Below are 21,402 nucleotides of genomic sequence, written 5' to 3'. Positions count from 1 at the left end.
GACAGACTGAAGTGGGCCCAAGAGCCCAAGCACAGGAGTCATGCCCCTGATCACACATTTTTTCTTCGTATTTCAAAAGACCCTAAGGGCTTGGTCTCCCCCTCCCTGTATGTGGTGAGGAACAAGCCGCAGGGTGTGGGGGGTGCCTGTGTGCGTGAGTGGGGGAGGAGGGCCTGGAAGGGGGCATAAGGCAGCATCCAGCCTTTCCCAGAGAGCAGCCTGGGCCTTTCACCTGGCCCCTGGCACTTCTGATTGCCCTCCTGTTCACTCTGCTTTCTGTCATTTTTCCTCCCCATGGAACTAATCACATGTTAACATACAATAATAAGTTATGACATTTTAGCCCTCTCCCTGCTAGAATGTCAGGTCCACGAGGACAGGCGTCTTTGACTGTTTCGGGCTGCATTACAAGCGCTGAGGACAGCACCCAGCACACAGTAGGCACTCCTTCAGTAAGCAATGGGACAGCACTTCTATCCCCCTTTCACAAATGAGGAGGCTGAGGCTTCAATTCAAGCTCAAAGGTCACACAGCTAAGACTCAGTAGAGCAAGCTTCGCATTCTACCTCACCTGATTAAGCAGATTTGAGAACTGGCACTTTTTCCAGGCTGTGCAGGTGGGAAGCCTGGCTGGCCGAGAGGAGGGGCTGTCCTGAGAGGAAGCAACTCCAGCTGGAAGGGTCAACTTGCTGGGTGCTGCTGGGGCTGCTGAGAGGTGCGAGGCTGTGTGGGTTTAGGTGCTGCCATCCATCCCTAAGCACAGTAGGACTTCAGTGAAGAGCATGATGACTTGGAGCAGGAGTTGCCAGGAAGGGCGTCCTCGCCAGCATGGCGAGGCTGTCCCGCCAGCAGTGACTTTGTCCTCATATCCTCACAGGAAATGAACACAGAAAAGCTGACATGGGGCCGGTCCAAGTGAGCTCACACCCCTTGGAAACAAGTCGTCACTGGTCAGGGAAAGAGGAATGCACTCAGTATCCCAATGGGAGCAGCAGCATCTCCAGGAGTCCTTCTGCTCCCCAGCCCTCACCTGGGACCTGGGCAGGCTGGCCATGGCATGCACAGTGTCATTTGCCTGCACTGGGACTGCCACTCCATTAACACAGGCTCAAAGGACCACGGTTCTCACCTCTAGCAGACAGCCGCAATCTGGCTCTGGTCACCCAGGGCCGGACATCATTGCCCTTTCTCTAATTGCCTTCAGCATCAGATGATTTGATGCTCTCTGATGCTCGCTTTTGCCTTTTTATTTTGCGTCTGGCTTTATTCTACCCATCCCGCCCTCTCTCCCCTGGCCTCCACCTCATCTTTCCACCAGTTCAATTTCTTCTTATGTAAATATTATACACTAGTTTATCCTGCAGGTCATGAATATTTTAGGCAGCAAGGTTGTCTGCATAAAGCTCAGGCATGCCCAGTGTAGCCTGCAGTCACAGAGGATACATAAGCCTCCGCCTTTTTGAACAAATATGAATTTAACTCAAAGGTACTTGCCAGTGTGATTTGTTTTCACTGTTCATGTATGAATAAATATTAAAATGTGATCATCTGTTTATGCTGAGGATGGGTTGGCATTCTGGTCATATTGCTATTTCTGTTTCTCCTGCATGTACTTTGTTTGCCATGTTAATGACATTTATTCCTGTGTAAACCTCTGTTTTAGGCTTTGAGTGTAACTTCACTTTTTGATGACAGTAATGGCTCAGTAAACTGCACAATTGCACTTAATGGAATTATTTTATGATAACATTAACTTGGCATCAGATCAGGATGGAAGAGAAAACTCATCAAAGGGATATAGTCAAACAGTTACTTTTCTCTAAGTTATTATCTATTTTATGAGTTGCTACAGGGCAGAGGGGGAGGTAACAACCTGTTTCTTACAAACATATGTGAAAGCATTTTGTAAATCATTAAGTAAGTCGTCCTTATTATACATGAAATTGTGCATATATGTGCACTTCTAAACAGTCCTCTTTCCCCTTTGCATATGGAAATATTGATAAACTATTACTGAGCACCTGTTATGTGCTAGGGACTCGGTTAAGTGCTGGGAACTCTGAAATTAATGTCAGACTTCCTCAAGCAGCAGAAGTTTAGGGAGCAAGAAAGACACGCATGCCAGCAGTCAAATGCCAGCATGCCTGGGATAAACACTGATCAGTGATGTGATTCAGTGGAGGCTTACAAATGGTTCCCGGGGGCAGACAGGTTTGAATGACAGACTCCACCTCGGGAGGATGAGTCATTCTTCTCGGAGGAGGTGATCTTTTAAACCAGACATTGGAAGGTATTTAAGAAGCCTGGCCATGGAAGAAAAGAGAATCGGGAATTACAAGTAGAGGGGACAACATATGATATAGAACTTACTCTGAGGTACCATTTATGAAAGCCTCTCCTCTTTGCATGGCCCTGTATCACTTTTTGCTCTACCTCACTTAGTACTCAAGACAACCCTGCAAAGTACAGGTATTATTATATTCATTTTATGTTCACTTTACAGAAGGGGAAATTGAGACCCAGAGAGGTGCAGAAAGTGACTTTAGGTCACACAGTTAGATGTTGGCAGGGAGGGATCTGACATCAAAGTCTCAGCTCTTTGTGCTATCTTGTGCTTGCCCATGAATGGCACTTTTATGGAACAGTCGCTAGTGGGTGCAGCTGTGGTGGTGGAGGAGTGAGGAGGTGTTTGAAGAGGAGATTTGGAGCTAGATTGTGAAACACCTTGAATGCCAGACCAAGGAGTTTGATGTCATCCTCTGTGCTGGGGGATATTGGCATAGATGCTACCCTCCATCCTCAGAGCACAGAGTGAATACCCCAGCAGAGGTACAAACTAATCTACTGGGATCAGACAAAAATTTCTTCATTTTGTCCTAAGATGAAGAAACTAAACTTTATAAACATTTGAGTTAGAATAGTACATGGATATAATTTATATATAAATAAGCATCTGTTGAGACTCATACTTAAAATTTTTTTTTTTTTTTTTGTCTCATAGGAGCAGTTTTGGAAACCCCTGCTTTTGGCAGTGGGGAGCCATTGAAGTTCTAAAGCAGGGGATTAACATGATTAGATTCATGTTTTAGAATGATTAGTGCAGAAGTAAGGTTAGTATGTGGTAGATGGAGGAGGGGAGGCAGGAGATCAATAACGAAGCTATTGCAGTAATCCAGGCAGGAGGACTTGAACTCAGGTAGTCACGGTAGGGCTGGAGAAGAAGGAAAGTAAGAAGATGAGGGTTTATAGATGGCAGGATTGCCCAAACTAATTGAGTGTGGGAGTGGAACTGATGGAGGGGGCCACTTGGCTGATCTGACCCTGAACTTTGTGGTCCACTTTTATCAGGTATTGCTCATCAGCATGATGAGTGAGGGGAGGAGCAGGTTTTGGGGGGAAGACGATGTGTTTGGGACATGTGATGCTGGAGGTGTTTACTGGCGTAGCCAGATGGAAATGCACAGCAGGCGGTTAGATACAGATTTGGAGTTCAGGGGAGTGGAGACTGGAGCTATGGTTTTGGTAGAAATTGATCCTTTGGTAGAAAGAGGATGTGTTTGAAGCTGTAGCACAAGGTGAGCAGTGCTGTAACACTCAGAATGGAATGCAGGAGATTCGCATGTTGGAGGGATGGATGAGGGGAGAGTCCCAGGGAAGGAGGATTGGAGATATAGGAGAGGAAGCAGGAAGCATTGGCATTACAGGACCCAGGAAACGGAGCATTTCCCAGAGGGAATGTCAGCAGTTTTCACTGTTACAGTGAGGTCCTGGGAACTGAAAACTGATCAGGAACAAGATATTTCACAATTAGGAGATCTTTGGTGAATCAGCGGACCCTTTCCCAGAGTTTAGCATCTTTCCTAGTATCCAAACAGGAGGCCATCGGGGGCAGAGGGATCAGGCTTTGATGATTGATTTCCCATCATCTGCACGTGAATTACTTACATTGTGGATTGTTCTTTGCCAGGGTATAATCCAAGACTGGCTTCCCCCCACCATCCCTCAGAAGCTGAGCCAGTTGTTTCCTATTTCTTACCAATCTCATACTCTGCTTACAGCAAAGTGTAAAATGCTGGTCTTATTTGCTTCCATTGTACCTTTAAATGGCTTAATTTTGCAGAACAAGATGCTATAGATAGTTAAGGGAAAAGCCAAGGAGGACCCAGATATTCATTCTTTCAGGTTGAAGCAGTAGCCGATTTCCTCTCCTTGTTAACTCCTTGTTAGAAGTCTGGGGCTAGCTTGCTGGTAGAATCTTTGCCTTTGCACAAAAATAACTTTCTGTCAAATGCCTAGGCTAACAGTTCCTCAGAGAATGACTTGGGTGGGAGATCAATTTACTGAATAAATATGTAGATTTAGGATATGTGTTTGCAAATCCCCTGTAACTTAATATGGACATGCAGGATAATAAACGGTCTAGTTTGCCAGAGGGGTGAAATTCACCAAGCTGACCTAACTGTCAGGGATGCTGAACTGAATCAGGATGACTAGATGTATTTTGTGATCCACTTCAGATGCACTTGAGGCAGGCATCACCCTGAAGTAGAATTTGTTTCCTTATTAGGAAGTATTAATAATACATTACTTAGTTGTTGGGCTTGTTTCTTATTGTGTCTTTGGGGTGGATAGAAAATTAAAAAGGACTTAGTTATGGGGCACATACGGTCACTGTCCTTCAGATCTCCAAACTAGCTCCTCAGTATCTCAGATCTACTCTCCTAATGTAGTCAGTTGCAAAGACATATGAGTTCAGTTCAATTCGTTTGTTCATTCATTCGTTCAGTAAACATTTTTGAGTCTTACTATTTGGAAGTTCTGTGCTAGGATACTGCAGTGAAAAAGGCAGATGTGGCCCTGCCCTCATGCTTCCCTTATATAATACTGTGGGGGAAAACAATAAAATAAACAAATACACCAAGTCGTGGCAAACCATGATAAATGCCTGTACAGGAATTAAGCAAGTAGTTGAGATAGGTGGTCCAGTACCGCAGTGAATAATCCCAGTAACTACCTGTATAATTGTGGTCAAGTGACCTAACCTCTGTGCCCCAGTTTCCTCATCTAAAGTTGGGATTACTTCACAGTGTTATTGTGAGGATTCTGATGAAGTGACGTTTAATTAATTAATTTGTTTATTATTTTTGGCTGCGTTGGGTCTTTGTTGCTGCACGCGGGCTTTCTCTAGTTGCGGTGAGCGGGGGCTACTCTTCGTAGTGGTGAGCAGGCTTCTCATTGCGGTGGCTTCTCTTGTTGTGGAGCACAGGCTCTTGGCGCGCAGGCCTCAGCAGTTGTGGCACGCGGGCTCAGTAGTTGTGGCTCACGGGCTTAGGTGCTCTGCGGCATGTGGGATCTTCCCGGACCAGGGCTCGAACCCATGTCCCCTGCATTGGCAGGCGGATTCTTAAGCACTGTGCCACCAGGGAATTCCCTGAAGTGACGTTTAAACTGAGATGTGAGGGATGGCAATGATCCAGCCATGCAGGGATAGAAGGAAGAGTCCTTCAGGGAGGGAAAGTCTGAGCAAGTGATCTTGAATAAGAAAGAGCTTGAAAGAGTTTTTTTCAGAAAGTTATCGTGGCTGAAGTATAGAGAGCACAGGGGAGATTAGGAGGAAGATAAATTGGGTGAGATAGGCAGAGCCTATCGTGCAAAGATCATTCTAAGTGTTTTACAGAGTCCTCGGGAGGCATGTAGTTGAAGATGCTTTCGTGTGACGTAGCATGCTGACACTTGATGGTGAAGAGGGCTTGTGTCATGTGCCACATGGGTGGATTGGGGGTGGCTGTGTGGTCTAGTGTTGAGGAGGACACTGAGACTGAGTTCAGAGGTAACTGCACAGGGAGCTGTGACTGACCAGTGGTACCTGAAATGGGCAGCTCGGTAGGAAGTGACAGATTGTTAATCCCTGAGTTAATTACACAACCCTGGATAGGAGTAAAGGACTCAAGAATACAGACAGAGTGCATGTTGTCCTACAAAGCGTTTGTGTTTTAGATTATAGTAATTCCATATTTAAAATTGAAAAGCATGTGTTTCATAACCTCCCACAAGCCTCTTTGGTTGCCTCCTGTAAGATTCAAAGACATAAACCGCCCATCTTTAATTGGGTTGGGGGGCAGACACAGCCTGTGCTACCTTATTTCACTGAGCAATCCCTTTAGGTTTTTCTCTTTGTTGGTTGGTTGGTTGGTTTTTTTTTTTTTTTGCGGTACGCGTGCCTCTCACTGTTGTGGCCTCTCCCGTTGCGGAGCACAGGCTCCGGACGCGCAGGCTCAGCGGCCACGGCTCACGGGCCCAGCCGCTCCGCGGCATGTGGGCTCTTCCCGGACCGGGGCACGAACCCGTGTCCCCTGCATCGGCAGGCGGACTCTCAACCACTGCGCCACCAGGGAAGCCCGGTTGGTTGGTTTTTTGCAGTATCTCATCTCTGCTAAGCATTATTGTTTTACGGTCATAACGTTTATTACTTTTTTTTTTTTTTTTTTTTTTTTTTTGCGGTACGCGGGCCTCTCACTGTTGTGGCCTCTCCCGTTGCAGAGCACATGCTCCAGACGCGCAGGCTTAGCGGCCACGGCTCACGGGCCCAGCCGCTCTGTGGCATGTGGGATCTTCCCGGACTGGGGCGCGAACCCGTGTCCCCTGCATCGGCAGGCGGACTCTCAACCACTGCGCCACCAGGGAAGCCCCCTGTTTATTACTTTTTAATGCCATACATGTTTTAGCGACCATGAATTGTTGGCTGCAGTTTTGGACAAGTTTTTAAAAATATATAGTCACTTCTCAGTGATCTGTTAATGTATGGGTCTAAAGACCCATATTACCTGAAGTAGCAGATAGTGTCAACTTCATTTGATTTGATCATCAGAGTGCACTATGCAGACATGTGTATCTGTGTACAGGTGAACTTTTCCACAGAAGAATGTTTTTCCAAATCAGTTTGCTGGGATAAATAGTATCGTTAATTATTATTTCCTGATTTCCTATCAGATGGGCATTCTGGAGGGAGGGCAGACCTACTCGTCTTGGGTACCATAGGGGTGATAAAAATGAAGAGCTTGTCCATGATCAAACATATTTTGTGAACAATCCACAGATGATAACATTATTATGTCAACAGTTAAGAATATCCCAGATAGCACGAGCCACAGCATTTTACATTACTAACTTCTCCGCTTCTTCAGAACACTTTCTCCCCTTGGCCTCTGTAGCATAGAACTCTTTTAGTATTCCTCATACTTCTCACGCCCTTTGGAGGTCCTAAATGCTCAGTTTAAACCAATCCTCCTTTCACTCAACTCCCTCCACCTGAGTGACCAAATTCAAACCCATCTCTTCAGTTACTGCTTCTATGCAGATAACCCAGAAATCCAGCTTGACCTCTTCAACAAGTTCCAGATCTGTGTGTCCAGTTTACTTGATATCTTTCGTATCTCCGAGGCAATTCAAAGTTAGCATAACCAGAACCAAACTCATGATGTCCCCTCTTCTCACTGACGTACAACCCAGCATGTTGCATGGGGCAGACAAATAGGATTTTTTGACACCTCATTTTTTGTGTTTTTCCCACGTAATCCACAGTCAAGTCCCCTCTTAAATGTCTCTCAAATTCATCCACATCTTTCCATCTTCACTACCAACTTCCTGTTCACAGTTCTCATCACCTCACACCTGGATCACTGTGTTAGCTTTCTCCAGTGGTCTTGCTGCTTCCATCCTTGTCTTCTTAGAATCTGTTTTGCTATGGAGTCTCACGAATTTCCTAAGTAGACAGTTATAACATCTGTAAATACGGAAAGCTTTGTTTCTCTCTTTCTAATTTGAATCCTTTTTCTCCCTGTCTTACTGCATTGGCTAGGATTCTAGACCAATGTTGAATAAAAATGGTGGAATATATTATGTATTAGATTTAAAAAATATTTTAGATATCTTTTATCAATTTAAGGTAGTTCTTTTCTATCACTAATTTGATAATAATGTTCATCGTGAAGCAGTATTACATTTTATTGTGATCACTGATGTTTTGAATTTATTTATATCATTTTAGATGTGCATCTTTGCCAACACTCTGATTTTCTGTCCTCTTTTTCCTTCTTTTTTTTTGGATTGTCTTCAGTTTTTTCACTCTCTTTTTGCCTTTAATAGTTTGAAAGTTACATTTTATATCCAGTTCTATTAGTGGCTACTTAGGTATTCTATCATACATATTTAACTTAATAAAATCTTAGTATCTTTACAGTCCTTCTGAAAAATAAAGGATTTTAGAAGACACTTCCACTTCCTTCTTAAATATTATGCTATAATTGTGTAGTATGTCAGTTTTGCCTTTTTTGATAATTCCGCAAATTAGACATTATTATTGTTTTAAGCAGTTGGTATTTGTTTATATGATTTTACCAATAAAAGTTCATCAGCACTACTATACTGTAAATTTAAAAGTGGTTAAAGTGGTAAATTTCATGTTTTTTTTTATCACAGTGAAAAGAAAGGTATCACTTCTCCTGTCATCTTTGACCATCCAGATTTGTTTTTCTTCTCCTTGAAGTAAATCATTTATTATTAATGACAGGAAATTTACTGGTAGAGTTGCTAAAGTCTCTCTGATTTTATTCTGAAACTTGGAACGGGGTTTCCCTGGATATAGAGTTCTGGCTCTTTTGTTCATTGTGATCAGCTGTTAAGGTTAGCTGTCAGTCTTACTGTTGTTCCTTTATAGGCATTCTGTTTTTTTCTCCCTGGCAGCCTTTAAGATCATCTCTTTGTCTTTGGTATCCTGCATTTCTCTATGTTGTACTTAAGAATGAGTTTGTTTATATAGCTAGGAGTTAGTTTTCCTGGATCTGGAGTTTGGTATTTTCAATACCAGTTCTTATAAAATTTCTCATTCATCATTCTTTTTAATTTTTGCATTTTCCCCTTATATTCTATGATCTCTCTGAAATGTCGGTTAGTGTATGTTAGACCTCATATTCTCCATGTCTCATAAACTCTCATATTTTCTATCTTTTGGTTTTTGGGGTTCATTCTGGCTAATTTCTTTCAACCTATTTTCCAGCTCACCGATTTCCCTCTTAACTGCATCTAATATGCTGTTTGATTCATTGAATGAGATTTTTAATTTTAATCATTATATTATTTATTTTCAGAAATTCTATTGAGTTCTTATTCAAATATAATTTTTTAACTTTTTTTGTTTCTTGATCGTATTTTCAAACATCCTGCTATATTTTGAAGCACATTAAATATGAGATTTTATATTCTTTGCTGGATAACTCCAATAGGGGAATTCTTTGTGAGGCTGATTCTGCTGTTTCTGTTTTGGGTGACCTTGAGTCCTTGTGCATTTTTTTGTTATTATTATTTTTTAAAACGTATTTCCCTTTCAACTTTATCAGTTCTTGTGTATTTTTAGTCTTGAATTAAAGTTTTTTATTTTCTTCCAGAGAAAATCAGAATTTCCTTCCATTGTTCACCCGGGGGTCACTAACAACCAGAGACCTCTTTAAGTTAAAATTTCTCTTTGTCGATCCAAGTGAGGCACATGAATTTGGAGGAAACAAAAACAAACAAAACCACAAACAAACAAAATCCAGGTGAGGACTGGCTTGTGATTAAGAAATCTCAGTGGAGATGTGTTTTCCTTCTTCACCCAGCACCAAGTTTTCTTTCATGCAGTAGATTTATTTCTCACCCTCCTTTATAGGAAGGTATAACAATTTGGGGTATCAGCTTACTGCAAGGGTCACCAATATGCAGGCCCCAGGATTGATCTCATACTTTCTCTTCCCCAACCAGTTAACTTCAGTAGTTGTGGCACGTGGGCTTCAGGAGTTGTGGCTTGCAGGCCCCAGTAGTTGTGGCTCACGGGCTCTAGAGCGCAGGCTCAGTAGTCGTGGTGCGTGGACTTAGTTGCTCCGCGGCATGAGGGATCTTCCCGGACCAGGGCTCAAACCTGTGTCCCCTGCATTGGCAGGTGGATTCTTTTTTTTTTTTTTTTTTTTTTTTATGCGTTACGCGGGCCTCTCACTGTTGTGGCCTCTCCCGTTGCGGAGGACAGGCTCCGGACGCGCAGGCTCAGCGGCCATGGCTCACGGGCCCAGCCGCTCCGCGGCATGTGGGATCCTCCCAGACCGGGGCACGAACCCGTGTCCCCTGCATCGGCAGGCGGACTCCCAACCACTGCGCCACCAGGGAAGCCCCGGCAGGTGGATTCTTAACCACTGTGCCACCAGGGAAGCCCTGGGAGTCATTTTTATTGAGAGGTTTTCTAGGACACTGTGTCTACCACAATGTCAGAAGTAGAAGTCTTTAAACTTCACTGCAGCCAGAATGATCTTTCCACATTTCAGGTCTGACTGAGGTGCTCACCTTCTTAAAATCCTCTGATTTCTTCTCATTGCTCTTAGGATGAAGGCAAAACTTCACGTGACCTGCGAGGGTCTGGTCCTGGCTGCCGGCCCGCCAGCCTCTTTTCACCCGGCTTACCCAGATTCTCTCCACTCCGGATTCAGGGGCCTTCATTCAGTCCCTCTGACCCACTCGGCTCCCTTCTGCTGCAGGGCCTGTGTGCTTGCTGACCTGTGGATGGAATGCCCTTTCTTCTCCTTTTCTCCTAGTTCTTTCTTATTCTCCTTTCCTGGGTCACCTCAAGCTTCACTCCCTCAGGGAACCTATCCCTGTATTTTCTGGCTAGGTCAAATCTCTTTAAATTCTCATTGCCCATGTATTTTGTCTTTCAAGTATGTATCACAAATAAATATTTGTTGAGCACCTATTATACATCAATTACTGTGCTCTCAAGGAATTTGGAAAGAGAAGTAAAAATTGACACACAAATACATATCATAGCTGCCATTTTACATATTTGGGGGTTGATTTTTGTTTCTCCTTATAAATTCCTTGATAGCACAATGATTGGTGCATAGTAGGTGATCAACAAAATATTTATTAGTTGAAGTAACTATCTAATGGAAACCTTAAACACAACTGCTCAAGCCAAGTAAAAGTGTCCTTCTCCTAGACTTTAGAGAGTCCATTATTTTTTAGTTTTCCCTTCCCTCGTCCCTCATGGCTTGCTCTCTGTGTTCGGTTTTAAACCAGGTGTGCACAACTGGGTCATTAAGGTCTGGTGACTGAAATGCAGCCCTGGGTTTTAAAGCTCACCTCTTTGGATCAGGACCCCTCTTCTGTGATCAACATTTCCTCTTCTGATCTGATTTAATGTGATAATCTGGTGCCTCCTCCATTGTAATACATGTTAGAAGGTGGCCTCTCCCAAACCCCAGAAACCAGTAGAGAGCCTGTTGAGGGCCCTGCCCGGGAGCTTTGGTCTGCTACACACACTGCGTGTCCTGCTTCTCTGAACCTGGAACTGTGCCACTTTCCATTTTGGAGGTATCCATGGGGCAGGAGGAATGTGTGCCTTGTAACTAATTCACAGGTCATCCCAGGCCTGGAAATCTAATTTCCCTCTGAGCATACAGCTTCTAAAAGGCCTGTAACTCAGCATTTATTCTTCCTTACATTAAGCGTCAACACATTGTATACCTGTCCCAGGTACACTGAGCCCTAAAACTTGGTCCTTCTTTTTAAGCCCTTGACTTGATAATGAAAGTTTCTAAAAGTGTCATTGAAGTATTTGTCTAGTGGTCAAGGTTTTGGTTTGCATTAGCAATCAGGTGTTTACCCGACAGATATTTATTGAGTAGCCACTGGACCACTCTGCTAAGCACTGGAAATACGACAATGAATCAGAGACTCAAGCCTAGTCATGGGATTTTTAGTCTAGGTGGGAAGGGAGTCATTAAGCAGGTAGTCGTGTGGGCGCATATGAAATTAAGAGAGATGTGTGTGTGAGATGCCTTGAGAGCATGTAACAAGGAGATCATATCTCATCATGAAGTCAGGGAGGTGTCCTGGAGGAAGTGCCATCTGTGACCTGAGTGATGAGTAGGAGTTGGCAGGTAAAGAGGAGGAGGGTGTAACTGGTGAAAAGAAAGCTGGAGGGAGGTCCCTGAGACAGTAGAGAACTTGACTCAGTTGAGCTGTGGAAAGGCAGAAGTGACTGGAATTCAGTGATGGAGGGATGAGAGTAGCAGTAGGTTGCCTGGAGGGACAGGAAGAGACAGATCTTGATGATCCTTGAAGGTCAGGCCATGGCATTTAGACAATATCCTGAGGGAAATTGGGAGCTATACTGACTCTTTTTTTTTTTTTTTAAGTGTAGTTGATTTACAATATTGTGTTGTTTTCAGGTGTATAGCAAAGTGATTCAGTTATATATATATATATATATATATATATATATATATACACATATATATATCTGAATTCTTTTTCAGTTCTTTTCCGTCAGTTTATTATAAGATATTGAATAGAGTTCCCTGTGCTATACAGTAAAAAAAAAAAAAAAAGGGATTATGAACAAGTGAATGGTATGATCACATTTGTGTTTTTAAATTGGTCCCTCTGGCCAATGTGTAGAAAATGGATTGAAGGGAAGTAAGAGTGAAAGAAGGGAGATGGTTCAGAAACCTCTACAGGTGAGAGGTGACGGGGACTTGGATGAAGATAGTGGCGATGAGGATGAAGGATAGTAAATGGCTTTGGTGGCTGTAGTTAACAATACTGTATCATGTACTGGAAAGTTGCTAACAGAGTATATCTTAGAAGTTCTCAACACACACACACACACACACACACACACACACACACACACACAACTGTAATTTTGTGAGGTGATGGTTGTGTTAACCAGCCTTATTGTGGCAATGCTTCTGCAACGTATACTTGTATCACATTATCACGTTGTACACCTTAAACTTACACAGTATCATATGTCAATTATATCTCAATAAAGCTGGAAAAAAATGGTTTGGGGGGGTGGAATTAATGGGGCTTGATGACTGAATGACCCTCAGGCTCTTCAGGATCCACCCCTACTTACCCCAGGCTCTGGCTTGGGCAGCTATGAGGCCATGTCATGTTGGGGAGCTCTGCAGAGCGAGCAGGGTTGCCCTTGGATGATTGTCATACCCCATGCTGACTCTTTGACAATAGAAGCCAGTTAGGAATCCTGGAGGTTTCCCTCAATGGTAATGTGTCTACTTAGAGATGAGGGACCCAGCGCCCAGAGTGATGTGACCTCCTAAAGGTGACAATACACAATGGTGCTGACATCTGTTCTAGAATTCAGTCCGGGGACACAGACCACTGGTCTTTCTGCCACACTGCCCTCTCCTGGCACCTTCTCTGGCCCTCAGCCATCCTGCCACTCAACTGATGATTCCAGTAATGCAAACCTCACCGTGTTTGGACTCGACACTTCCTCAGGTGTTCCCAGATTTCAAAACAAAGAGTTTTACTGCACACGCATTTTCCAAACCAGCACCATTAGTAAAGAAACTGTTAAAAATTCTATTTAATTCTACACACCAAATGTCAAGGCTCTCAGTGGAACAAGATCATGTAGCCCGGGGTTACTTATACTTCTCGGGAAACCACAGACTGAAGGCACAGTTTAGATGGTTTTGGCATGACCACCATTTAGAGTAATACTAACTTGACATTTCTTAGGCAAGTGTTTCCCTAGAGGCAGTCCATGCCAAGAACCAGGAAGTAGGTGAGAAGTCAGCATCTTGATTCAATGATTGTAGAGGGAAAACTGCCTCCGGTTGTATGGCCTTGAGCTAGACCTCCTGGCTCCAGCTCTAGTTCCTATGATGAGAATGAGAGAGTTCAGGAAAGACCCTGGGGAAAAGGATTGTTGTAGAAAGGAACTGGAGGCCAAGAAACATTCACTCCCCAACCCCCCCAAAAAAGAGTAGAAAGATCTTTTTAAAATTAAAGGCAATATTTACTTGTTATAAAATCAGAATATAATATAAAAGTGTATAAGGGGACTGTTGACACAATCCCTTTTCTAAGAGGTAATGAAATGATCAATTTAATGTACAGTTTTTACAAAGTGTGTATGTGCGTGTATGTGTGTGCACATGTGTGTAATTATTCTGCAACTTAATTTTTTTCTGTTATGTAGAGAATATTATGCTTAGTAAAATAAGTAAGAGAAGACAAATACTGTATGTTATCACTTACATGTAGAATCTAAAAAATAATATGAATGAATGTATTTGCAAAACAGAAGCAGACTTACAGATAGAGAAAATGAACTTGTGGTTACCAAAGGGGAGCGGGAAGGGGGGGAGGGGCAAATTAGGGGTATGAGATTAACAGGTACAGCTACTGTATATAAAATAGATAAGAAGCAAGGCTATACTGTATAGCACAGAGAATTATACCCATTGTCTTGTAATAACCTCTAATGGAGTATAATCTGCAAAAATACTGGACATTATGCCATACCCCTGAAACTAACATGATATTGTAAATCAACTACACTTCAATAAAATTTAAAAAAGAGATACCAAGGACGCCTCCCAGGTCATTAAAAAACTAAAGGAAGAAATGGTAAGAGAAGCAGTCAAGACCTAGTTTCTTTTTAGTACCTAAACTTTTTAGACCAACTTGGCCTGAAGAGAAAGAGCTGGAAGGACTTTGCTGAGTATTAGCTTCTCTTTCAAGTAGATGATGTAATCCGTCTTTTTCTGTATATGTCTTGAAACCGTGGAAGTGTGTGTGTGTGTGTGTGTGTGTGTGTGTGTGTGTGTGTGTGTGTGTTTCTACCCTTAGGAACATTGTTTTGGGAACACTCAATTTCTAATTATTTTGAGGGAAAAGACCCTGAATACCATTTTTCATGCTAATGGAGAAATTTACCTAAGTGCAGACTTAGGCAACTTAGTTCTTCCTGCCAAATTACATAAAGGTTGCAGCTCCTCTCAGTAGAATGAAGGATGGCACAGGGCATACATCACACTCTATTCATAACTTAGCTTTTGCCTGCATTTCATTACCTACTTACTATTAATTTATTGTACAGGGTTGCCATATTTTAAAAGTAAAGTGAATGTTTTAGATGGATTGTTTTTCTTTCATTTCGTCCATATTGTTAACTTCTGTTTTTTTTAATTTAAGCTGTTTACACTTCTACCTGAGGCAGTTTTTCTTCAGTGATTGCATTAATTTTTGTGCGTTCATTCTAGACATTATTCAAAACAGGATACCCACACGTTGAGTTTGCTTTTTTTTCCCTCTCATCTACAAATCTTTCTTCCCTGGGGTGATTTACAGGAAGAAGACTGTTCAGTGAAACTTCTTTGCAGTTTGCCCTGAGGGGCAATCCACCTCAAATGTCAGATTCTGGAGAAGTAGCAGCTCAAGTAGAAATAATTTTGTCAATGACAAAAGGATTGGCACCAGGAACTGGTCTGAGCCCTGCCTGTGGACTGCTGGTAGTATTCAATTCAATCAAGTCTTCAGGAAATACTCTCTGGCCACCAGAGCTGCTTGCCAGTTCACACTGGCAACTTTGTAGTTATCCTAGCCCTTTCTTATATAGTTCCTTTCTAATAGGGTACAACTTTACTCTTTCTCTTCTGAGAATAACTCCTTACATTTCAACTTTGTTACCCTTCAAATGAAATTTTCTCTGGCCGCTGTTGAGCTGGGCAGCTCACTCCAGGCTCATTGCACTGAAATTCCATGTCTTAATCTGCAATTTCTGATTCATTTCAGGTCCATAGCATAGACCTTGGTGGTGGGAGAGGGGGTGGCGATGGTGATGATGACCACGTGGGGAAGAGCGGAACCAGAGAGGGGACCCTCTCTTTCATAATCCCTTTCCAGCCCTATTGCTTTGATTTAAATGTGCCTGCTGAGTGCACTGAAGGGTTTCTTTCTATAAGCAGGAACGATAAATGCAAGGATGATTTTCAGACAGACTCAGCTCCTGGTTTGCCTACAGTTATTCTTTATCCCAAATGGTAGGGATGTAGAGAGAGAGAGACAGAGACAAGAGATAGAAAGAGACACAGAGAGACACACAGAGAGACAGAGACAGAGAGGTAATAGGGAGGTAGGTAGGTTCTGGTCTTAGACTGCTGTGAATTTTCCAGAGTAATTACTCTTCTGAAACCATGAATGGCTTAATGGTTCTCTTTGTAAAGTCACTAATTTACACCTCCTGTAATAGAGCGAATTATTGGCTCAGGGGTAGGAATACCAGCCAAGTAACCGTGGATTTAGAGCCTGAACAAAAAAAGGTGAGAGCTAGCCATCTCACTTCCCTACACGGTTGCAGGATATCATCCCAGGGGCAAATGATGCTTTCCTATCCACCTGACTTGTTCCCGTCCCAGGGATCTGCTCTTACTTTGCTCTGTTCCAGGAGGCAATATTGTTTAGTGGTTGAAGGAGTGGAATTTGCAGCCAGACAACTCCTCGGCTCAAATCCTGACTGTGCCGTTTACTAGCTGGGTGAACTTGTGCGGTTAGCATAGTGCCTGGTGCATATAGTAAATGCTTAATAAGTAGCAGCTGTTAACAGTATTGGTCGTCTCAGTGGTAAAAGTTATGAGAAAAACTAAAGGTGGCAGAGCTGAAGATGACTATTAATAGCATCCTCACGATGTTGTTTAGGTACCGTTAGCATTAGCTGAACTTCCTTCAGTTCTGTGGATTCCTAAGACATTTCTGTACGTCCACATTGAAGGTGCTGAAGTTCATTCATTTAATAATTTATCATTTGTTGATGCGTTTGCTTAAAACTCACTTGTGATGTTCCATGCCTCTTGCTAGACGTGGGGATATTATGACAAAAGCCTTGATCTCTGCCTGCATGGAGCTTATCCTCCAGTGGAGAAGACAGGCAAGTAAGTGGTGATGACAAAGAATGAAGTATTCTAACAGGGAAGCCTCAGTCATTGTGAGAGTCTGCATTAAATGCTGTGTGCAGTGCATATCATTCATCTATGGAAATGCACTGGGTAAGTGGCCTCCCTTCTACAGTATTCCTCATGTCCTGGCATCGCTGGGCGCACAAAGGTATCTTGACTTGTATGGCAGGGTAACAAAGTGGTGTGGTGAGATCTCATTATTTAAGTAATTTTGCTCAGTTCCGTGTAAGATCATGGAGACATTTAAAATAGAATTTTCATTTTTAAAAGCTTCCAGTGAATCTGGTCTTGCTCCCAGGCACTTGTGAAATGAGTCAGGTGTGTGTCTTGCCAAGAGCAAATTGAGGCAAAAGATGTGACCAGGTAAGGGAGACAGAGGCAAGCCAGGCCCAGGTCTAATCCTGGGGGCCTTTCCAGGACTTCTGGGAGGAAGGAGGGAGGCGGGGGACAGGCTGTGGTGGTGGCATGGGAGGGGGGCGAGGTGCTGAGGGCTGAGAGGGGCCTTCAGGTAGGTGGTTCACTGAGGTCAGTGTCAGCGGGGCCCCTGCTCCCTCCTCTCAGCTTCCATTCCCCTTGTTCACACCTCTTTAATTTTTTTTCTTTTCTCATATGTAAGACGTAGATAATAAGAGCCTCTATCAAATGAGCTAATCCGTGCGAGGAGCTGAGCACAGTGCCTGAACCTTAGGAATCACTCAGCGATAATATTAAACTTTTATTGTTCAGCTTTTCTCGCTACACGGCAATATATGATTTACCTGTCGGTTTGCCTCCTGACGGGATGGGGACTGAGTCCTACTCCCGTTTCCCTCCACTGCAGTGCCTGGCACACAGTGGGTGCTCTATAAATGGCAGTTGCTTTTATGAAGTGGCTGATTTCTTCCTCCTAAGACTTTAGAAAGCCAAAAGGAGTGGATCCAGAAGAAACCAGTGGTACTATATAACAATAGCTAATAGTTATTGAGTGTTAACTCTGCACCAGGCACTGTGCTAATTGCTTTACATGCATTATTTTAATGTAGGACAACTGTGTGGGGCTAGTACCATTTTACTAGTGAGAAAACTGAGCCTTCTAGAGATGAAGAAATTTAGCCAAGATCACCCAACTGACAAGTGTCACAGCAGGGTTTGGAAAGCGACACAGTCTTACTTAAATGTCTACGTCGCCTCCAAGAGGTGGGTAGGAAATCAGGAGGATGCCTGGGAATGTGGCTCAGAGGAGCTGGACGTTGCCGAGCTATGATGTATAGAAATGTAAAGAGGCCGGTACTCAGGAAACACTCCACCCTGGATTCTAAGGTGAATCTTCCTCCTGGCTTTCTGCAGCCTGAGGTTGCCTTGGTTCGATTCTGCTTCCCGGCGCTGCTGGCCTGAGGTTGGCGTCTCCGTTTTCGGCTGAGGCTTTATGTACCTGCACAGAGAAGGTGGTGCAAGGCATTGTATACTCCCTGTGGGGCCCCATTTGCATTTAGTGAGTGCTCAGCTGTGCACAGTGTCTCCTTAATGAATCACATGCCAGCCGAGCATTGCTGTATTTATCCTAGCCCCGGGAGCTGAGTGCCTGCCGTGGTTGGGCTGGCACGCCCCAGAACAGCGCCTCGCAGGGTGTTCCAGTTTTTCTTGTGGTCAGGGCCTTTGGGCCCTTCAGTAATTCGTCCCCTGGCAGAGTCAGCTGGTTTCTAGGTGCTCTGAAGCCAGAAAAAATGTCTCCCTCCTGAAGCTATATACAGAGAACAAGTCTTAAAGAGGGACCTTGAAACCCCATCTGCTGTGCCCTTGACTTCAAGGCCACATTTACAGCCTTGCAGACAGACAAGACATTATTTTTCTTTCCTCCTTATGCTTCTCAGGGGAGGTCCCATGGTGCTGAATGCCCCCCGCACCCACCCCCACCGCCACATAATCTAAAGGCTTTATGTATTTTTTTTTCCTTAATCACTCCTTCTAAGAAATATTCCTTTTATTTACATACACTCAGATCAGAGAGTTTGCCAGTATGATCACTTCTGTGCTTAGGAATCAACAACAAGAATTACTGATATTTACTTAACACTTATTAAGTGCCACCTATAGTACTAAGCACTTGAGATGCACTATCTCATTTTTTTCACCTTAAAATAACCCTTCGAATGAGCATCATATCTCTGTTTTATCAACAAGGAAGGTAAGATTCGGAGAGGTAATTTGTCTGAGGCCAAACAGCCAGTCTATGGAGGAGTCTAGCTAGACAGCAAAGCTCTTTACACTAAACAGTTTTTTGCTTCCTTTCTTCTTCCCAACTGTAGTCATTTTCTTCAACTGTTCTTCCCATTCCCAGCAAATAAAAGCCCAGGCTTAAAAATTCACACACTCACACTCTCTCACACACACACACTCACACACACACTCACACACACACACACACACACACACACACACAATTGATAAGACTGCAGCGATTTTGCTTAATGATGTCGTCAACTGTGAAACGCGAGCCATTTCCCCAACAGAATTGTTTTTACCCTCTGTAAAACTTCAGCAGGTATGGAATGTATTTCCTTCCCTTGACTAGAGTGTGGTGTTAAGGTACTTAACTTGTCACGTGAATAGCAGGGAGCAGCTTGGATTCCCAGGGAGGCAGGTACCCCAGTCTTGGCCTCATAAGATCTGTGTCACTTGCGCTGTGCTGTTAGGTTCTCAGAGCATAGAAGGAGAAGAATGCTGAGTTCTGGGTCTAGCTATGCCAGTGGTGCAGTCTGTGCCCTAGAGCAAATCACATGTCTTGCTGGTAGAAATTAAATTCAGTTTCCTAAGTTTAAATTTGAGTGGAAAGCCTCGACTTGATTTTACCGCCTAAAAGTCTCTTTTCCTTCCTACCTCAGTCAAATAACCTTTAAAAGATGGAAATGAAGCCGAGTCACCTCCGCACTCAGGCCCTCAGTCTCTTCATCTGTACAATAGGAAGCATGGACCCAGTGCTCACTGGTGTTCCCAGCAGCTCTTGGTTTAGAACCCCAGGGAGCTGCAGGAACAAGCCCGTCTCACCCTGCAGAGCTCTGACTGGACAGGAGTTTTCAACGAATCCAACCAGGGCTAGTCTAAGCAAAAAAAAAAAGGGAGTTTATTGGAGGGATATTTGTGCAGCTTATAAAATCCAAGAAGAGTTAAATAACCAGACTCAGGGATGTAAGGAACCAGGATAGCCTCAAAGATCTCTTCAGCAGGAGTTCATGAACTTTCCTCCTGGAGCACTGCCTTAAGATGACTCCCAACAAAGCCCATTTCTGTGTTTCTCTGTTAAGAATGATGAATTCCAGGGAGGGAGCTGCCATGGGACTATTCAGTTATGGGAGGTGGGCTGCGGGTGGGGGGCGCTAGGGTCACCAGCAGGAGAAAGCTGCTGGAGACCATTTTTGTTGGCAGTACCAGTGGTTCCCAAGAAGAGGACCTGGTGGGATCCCCTCTGCCCACCCCGCAAGCCACACACACATACGGCCACAAATATACAAATAAGTATGCCTTACAGAGAAAGTCCATACATGGTAAATAATGATGTAAATAATGATGAGCTCACCATGGGCAGCCACGTCTGGCTGTTAAATGTGGGAGGGAGACACCATAGACCAGGAACAGGAATTACGATGTCGCTTATTAGATGTTTTCAGGCGGCTGTGGCTAGAGGAAAGAGCAAGGGATTTCAAGGCAAAAGCCTTGGGGGATGGACCGTCCATTAGCTTACCTTTGGGCACAAAGAAAAGCTCACAGCACCATCTCACAGGGAACGCATCGCCACTTTGAATTCAGACCCTCCCTTCCTCCCTGCCAGACCTGGTCTCATCTTTTCCACTTTGATGGGATTTGGGCAAGTCTCAACCTGTTGAGAGTTTTTTGTCTTTATCTGTGTAATACTCCAACAATTAACAACAACAAGACAATGGCTAGCATTTACCAGGGCCCAGTGTGTGCCAAGCACGTCACATGTGAGCTGGGCTCCTCATAATCCCTGGACACAGTGCTGTTACACTGTTACAGCCTGCATTTGCAGGTGAGAAACTGTGGCTTACAGGAATTAAGAGAGGTAGTAAAGCATTGAGCACAGTGGTCTACGAAATGATTGAGAGGGCAGGCTTAGGAGCTAATGGCCAGGTTTGAATTCTGGCTCCAACACTTACTGTTGCGGAGTCCTTGGGCTTAAGTCACCAATCTATAAAATGGTGATAAGGATGGGGCCCCTTACCATGGTGTGGTGATGAGGGTATGTGAGTTAATAATACAGACAGTGCCTGGGGCGGAGTGATACTCTGTGATGTTTGCTGTTATTTATAAGGTCTTCAGTTAGTACTGGGCAGAGTGGAGATTGGAACCCAGGCTGACTCTAAAACACATCGTCTATGGCAGAACATCTCTGTGTTCAGGACTGAGTGGTGTAGGAGAGGGGAGAAGGGAAGAAGAGAAGGAGGAATGGGAAAGGTGGGGACAGAGAAGGAGAGAAGCCTTAGGACTCCTGGCTCCTCTCACAGCCTTGTCTCTATGACCTTGAAGTAGATACCCAGAAAGTCAGCAGCAATTTCCGGATCCCTGTAGTGGATTGAAACATCCGGCATTGACTTCCCCTTAAGCTTCTTAC

General features: G+C 43.8%; 1 protein-coding gene across 1 annotated transcript in view; it reads left to right on the top strand.

Annotated features, from left to right (window-relative positions):
• Window positions 1-21,402, top strand: part of DOCK2 (dedicator of cytokinesis 2) — a 408,621-nt gene that overhangs the window by 80,046 nt on the left and 307,173 nt on the right. The window lies entirely within an intron of this gene.

This window comes from Phocoena sinus, chromosome 3 (genome assembly GCF_008692025.1).
Source record: "Phocoena sinus isolate mPhoSin1 chromosome 3, mPhoSin1.pri, whole genome shotgun sequence".
NCBI lineage: Eukaryota > Metazoa > Chordata > Mammalia > Artiodactyla > Phocoenidae > Phocoena > Phocoena sinus.
Note: the sequence above shows the minus strand (reverse complement) of the source record. Positions and strands in the feature narration are given on the sequence as shown.